The 6,000-nt window shown below is 46.7% G+C and overlaps 1 protein-coding gene across 3 annotated transcripts in view; it reads right to left on the bottom strand.

The window, feature by feature from the left end:
* The window catches only part of LOC126536001 (fatty acyl-CoA reductase 1-like), a 98,425-nt gene extending 94,796 nt beyond the window's left edge, over positions 1-3,629 (bottom strand). The window contains exon 1 of one of the 3 annotated variants that reach the window (XM_055073474.2): positions 3,365-3,629. The gene's annotated coding sequence lies outside the window, so the exon portion shown is untranslated. Of the gene's footprint in view, positions 1-3,360 lie in introns of all 3 variants that reach the window. The other 2 variants (XM_050182886.3, XM_055073475.2) reach the window with 2 other exon arrangements.
* Between the last annotated feature and the right edge of the window lie 2,371 nt (positions 3,630-6,000).

Raw genomic sequence — 6,000 nt, forward strand, 5'->3', positions numbered from 1 at the left:
CAGCTTTAAAGGCGTGCGCGATAATAGACAGTAAAGTACGCTTAACACATTTAATGAAATATCTACGTAAAATAACACTGAACATTCGCGCTGTTTTGTTTTGTGTCACGTAGTACAGCGCGCCTCTATAGAGTCTACGTGTGTGCACATGCCCCAGCCTTATGCTCTCTCTCTCTTTCCTTCTTTCTCTTTCTTTTTTTTATGGCGCAATATATGCTCGTTTCGTTCCGTTCGTATACATTAAAAGGCTGAAATGTATACACAGAGGCGCACTATTGGAAACATTTACAGATGTTCGTTCCTTCTTCTTTTTACTTCATGTACCCTAAAGGACCATGGGGGCATTGGATAGTATAGCGAAATATCAGGTGTACTCAAATCAAAATTATGCATCCAAATGCGCAGAAGTAAATACCGCGTCGTAAGTGCACGGAAACAAATGACTGTGTATGAATTAAATGCAATACGTTCAACGGCACACAAACTTCTTGAGCTGTGGTTAGTGTAATTATTACTGCCTGAGAACTCTTTAAGTTGTCGATAAATGTGTCATGGTCAGCTACACCACGTGACGTCAATCTTCTAAGCCTTAAAATTAACACGCCAAGAATGACCAGTCCACCTTTGAAAAAGATTGGGCAGACTCATCGAAACGTCGGCCAGCCTGTCGGAGGCACTTCACTCCTGTTTATTAAACTTTTATGCCACAGTATATTTCCATCTGTCGGCGCCCATCTTGGCTATGGTCAGATCAGTAACAGAGGCGACAGATTTCCGACGGGAATTCCGCTTCTTAATGGTCGTGTAAAGAAAAGACAGGCGCATTAGATGCGCGCACGCAAATGGGAGGCTGAACCTTGAAGTCATGATCAATGTGTGGAAATGTAGTGCACGCTGGTTGGATTAATGCGGTTGTAGAGTTAGTACGATTATGGCAGGGTTTGTGATAAAATGCTAGGCTGGAAGCTTTCCTTCTAAGTTCTAGTGATGGCTAATCGATGCTATTTTTAATGGTTAATATATAATATATATATATATATAATCTGTAGCTGCTTTATTTGCGAGGCTTCCAATTTGTTTATTAGATATGATTATTGCGGGCTCCATATAAATGAAGCGTATTCTAATTTTGATCTTATGGCAGTGGTATACGCAGTCAGTCTGGTGTTTTTGTTGCATGACAATGTGTACGACGAATGTAGCCAAATTTTCTATACGTGCTATTTAAGATGGAGCCAATACGTATATGATGTGTTAATTTGCATCTGCTGCTCAGAGCACCAATGACTAAGTTTATTCAGGTCATTTTGTAATGCAAGGCAAACGCTAGTATCGGTTAGAGAGCGAAAAATAACACAGTCATATTATCTTATCGATGAATTTATGCTAATGCAAACATCATTCACATAGACTAAAAATAGCGCGAGTCCCAAGGCGGAGCCATGGGGAATACCAGATCAACAAGTTCATATGTAAATTGCGCGTTATTTATGACAACAGCTGTATGCCGTTTATACAAATATGCTGCGGCACATTGAACATTTCTTTTAATTTCTACGTTAATAAGCTGTATCTTATAAATAGACTTGTATGCAGTAAGCGATCCAGTGCCTTGGCGAAGTTTATAACAATAGCGTTATATAATATGTATGTCTCAGCAATCAGTTTTTATTTCTAGCACGCTGACGAGATGCCCCAGCTTACAGGCACCGATAACAGCATGTCGCTGAACAGCGGCAGGTGCAAAGTCGGTTGAGCGATGAAGCAAGGATGTCGACGTTGCGCAAGAGAGACTCCATCACGCGCGCAAGTGCATACTGCCCGACTGGGCAGCAACGCCGAAACCGCGCTCCGCTCTCAGAATATGAAGAACGTACACAGCTGTACAACTATAGTGTCAGCTTGACGGCCGAAGCACGTAGCCGTGACACAGCCAATCTGAAACGTAAATGATCTCTCTTGGGCAGCCGTTCAGCTTTCGTGCCGAACCTTGACGAGCGTCGATGCGCGAAGACCAAGCGACGAAAGCATTTGCACATGGAGCAAGCTATATGATAGAACGACGACGAGCGGCGACAGTACGGCTAGTGTCTTCACTTCCGTACTACTACGGCTCGGAGAGTCTCGCCGTCCGACACGAGAGCCGCTCAGCGGTGGCTGGGGCGACCAGCGCGACGGCTGGGGTTGGTGGGAGTGGTTGGCGCGCAGCGCATCACCGCTGGCGGCACAGAAACAAGCCGGAGAGCAATTCCTCTAATTGGCCCGAGCTCAGGGCTCACGCTAAACCAGTGCTCGTACGGCCAACATATCAGCAAAACCTGCGCCCTCTCTAGCAAGGAGAAAAACACAGATGCGCACGCGAGCGCGCAAAGCTAGCTAGCGCCCGACTCGGCTCATCGCGAGAGCGGCGACACGCCTGAAACGTAACCCCGCAAGCGAGCTTTGCTGCGCTACTGCTGCACGACATGAAGCGAGGCGGCAGCGCTCAGGCGATTTCTAAGCGCTTTCGCTTCCAGACGAGCGCAAGAAGCAGGTGCTTTGTGTGTGCCTCGAACGGATTAGAATTCAACTCAGTTTTTGCAGGCGGGGATACGAAGCGGTTCGCATAATTAAACCCACGCGCTCGATCAAGTCGCCTACCTGCGGCGAGTACTAAAGAGGCTGGCTCTAGGCCCAACGTATGCGGTTTCGTATATTGTAGTTCGGCAAGAATCGCGTGTCAATTGTGTACCATACTATAATTATATATACCCGGTACACATACTATAGTTTAAAAGCACGGTTTCTACTGCCTTATTGGAGGTAAAAACGTATCCCATCTCGTTTACACTCATTCCGCACAGCTTCGACTGAGGCTGAAGAACAGCGGCTATGAAATGCACGATACGTGATCACGCTCGCGTGTTGAAGTTTCCCGGCAAAATACGAAGCAAGGAAACGAAACAAGTGATCGTGCAGTTAGTTTGCTAGGCTTAGCGCCCCAATTCACCGTCCAAGAGCGGATATATTCGGCATCACAGGAGAGTTTCTGCCCAGCTCTGGAGCTGAGCCACATGAGCCCGAGCTCTCGTCCAATGCGGCATCGTCCGCAGCTCAAAGCCTGCGCAGGGACACATTTCCGGGGTCGCCGGCTGACCGCAGACGCATTCTCCGACCACTCGCGCGCAAATAACAAACGCCGAAGAGTGAAAAAACGTGCGTCCCGCCCGACGAGTCGGCCTCCCATCCGGCATCGCTCCCTGTGACAGCGAAGGCAGGCGAGCCGGCGTTTTCTCATGGAGTGGTTGTTCCGGCTCCGCGGGTTCCCCGCCCGTTTCGGGATGATTCCGATCGGACAAAAGAAAGGGTTCAGAGACTTACTCACCGTCCACTTAGCTGCTCTGGGGCACTTCCATTTCGATCCTCTTTACCCGCGCCGATATTGCACCGAGAGGGATGAAATTAAAAAAAAAAAAAATCCAGCAAGGAGATGCACACAGGGAAACTTGCAGGTTGCCGTTGTCGCCGTCTACGGGCGGTAGTGGGCCGGACGTAATAACCACGTGACCGTCGCAGACGAATGTGCATGCGCATACTAAGGTAGGAAACTCGCGCCATCTCCTAACCTCACGCCGAAGCCAAGCGCGTTCATATTTTGTTATTTTAGCTACTAGATGGCGCCACGCAATCATTATTTCTTTTTTTTCTTTTGACGCGCGTAAATTGAATTATTCGAAGAAAGAATTCAGTCGCAATTTAGCGGTAAATGCGAAAGAAATGCGTAAGCACTGCGTCGCACCTATTCGAGGCCCGGGATCCATAATTTAAACCACGTTCACCACATTACAAAGTGTTGTTTAGGAGCTCACACGACACACTTCCTCTTCGAGGAACGAAGTGCCACTGATGGTAGCGCATGCATATATATATATATATATATATATATATATATATATATATATATATATATATATATATATATATATATGATGTTTCAGTGAACTCTTTCAAAAATCTTTAAGAGTTGCCTACGGCAGATATAATTCTAGTTCATGAGCTGGTCTACTCGAAGCGGCGAACAATACTTGCACAAGAAATTGAGATGCAAAATCAACTAATTAACAAGAATTCACTCATTCCCATTTTAGCTAATTATCTTATGACTCACATTGTAATTTACAAATTCTAGCAGTGGACTTCGCACGGCTGATCCACTTAGAACGAATTCTAAGGACGACACCAGTTTCGAGATATAAATTCCCGAACTTTGCGGAGAAATGCATTGGGGTTTCAGTTAATTTGTTAACAAAACGACGTTTCATGCACTGAAGCACACAAGTAACTGGAGTATTCGCTGAAACACCCTGCCGTATATATAAATCGTTCATTAGATAACGAGGGTCTCGAACCCGGCATCATTGATGCCTTCAGGTAGCATGTATGGGTTTACTCACCAGTTGCCTTCACCCGAAAAGATAACGTACTCGTGACGCCTGCGGCAGAAAGGGTGTTCCACATCCGCCGCCAAGGTTTGTGAGTGGTGGCGCTGGCTAACACGCCCAAGGTAAGTTGTAGTAGTAAAACAGAAATACTCAAGAAAGTGGATGGGGGAACGGCGCCGCGGTAGGTCAACTGGTTAGAGTATGGTGGCTAGATGCTAATCACCGTAGTTAGAGCATCGCACGCGTAATGCGAAGACGTGAGATCGTTCCTCACCTGCGGCAAGTTGTTTTTTGATCAACTTTCATTGCCACTAATTTATAATTTCTTTCATTCAATTAGTAAGTACGATTTCCCCTATGTTGTCATAGGCACCTTTGTTTGTTGGCTTCTCAATGTATATATATATATATATGTGTGTGTGTGTGTGTGTGTGTGTGTGTGTTTGTTTCTGTGTGTGTGTGTGTGTTTGTGTGTGTGTGTGTCCATACTGTGGGGATGCGCGACTCTCACGCATCCCCTGATATGTTGTTTTCCCGCACGGCTCGCGTGGCCTGGCGCCCGCGGCGGTCGGAGTGGTACAAGCGCGGTGCGAGAGATGGCGCGAGTGTCGCGCCGCTGCGGGGTTAATTGGGTGCGGAAAGACAAGGCGCTCTCTCTTGGATTCGGGACAGCGAGCGGGACGGACCTGCCGTGCCGCGCGTGCGCCGACCCATGCTTCTGCGAGACCGTCTCGCGTGGCCGCCTTGGAATGCGCCACCGTTCGCGTGACAGTATACGCGCGAACGACCAGGCGTTGGGATCCAGCATGAGGCGAACATAATCGCTCGCTATCCGTTCGCGGTGAGTCGGACTTCTAGATTTGTCGCGCGCCCATCGGCATGTTTTGTGGATAGCAACTCGGCTAGCTGGCATTGATCTATGAAAGGTGCAATAAATGCCCTTGTGATTGTTTGCACTACTGTGTTGTCGTTCCTTTGTCCCAAGAGCACGGAGGAGAACCCCACATCTGGCGCCCAACGTGGTGCGAGACCCCCCAATACAAGCTCTTCACACACCTTTTCCCACTTTGAGACTTCCGATGCTAACGAATTAAAACTACACGTCTACATGCAACTTCATCAGTTGTCATGCACATTGGTCTTGCGAAAACTCGCAAAACTCGGAGAAACAAGCCCAGAAATCCGAGTTTCTCTCTTTATCTCTAATTCTTCTAACCTTCTTCTATTTTCTTTATCTTTTTTCTTTGCCACGTACGATGCCCTTAGCGAGCATCCTTTAATCATCTAGCTGCGCCGCCTCACATAGATTCAACATTCGGAGCCAATTGTTTTCTTAACTCGATCAAAAATTCCCTTAAATATTGCAAGTTCTTTTCCCCCATTTTTTTCAATTGCGTTTCTTAGGCGTTTCTCTGTGTATTCTCCATACATTTTTACTTTTGTAATTTTCTTTTAGACATTTATTTTGTTTTAAAGTTGTCTGCGCTTAAGTTGCATTGCTGTCGCGATGCAAGAGGTCTGGACTTCAACAACACTTATTTATTTGAACACGTGCTCAAACAGTGCCAAAGGATAGACA

Source organism: Dermacentor andersoni, chromosome 4, assembly GCF_023375885.2.
Source record: "Dermacentor andersoni chromosome 4, qqDerAnde1_hic_scaffold, whole genome shotgun sequence".
In the NCBI taxonomy this organism is placed as follows: Eukaryota; Metazoa; Arthropoda; class Arachnida; order Ixodida; family Ixodidae; genus Dermacentor; species Dermacentor andersoni.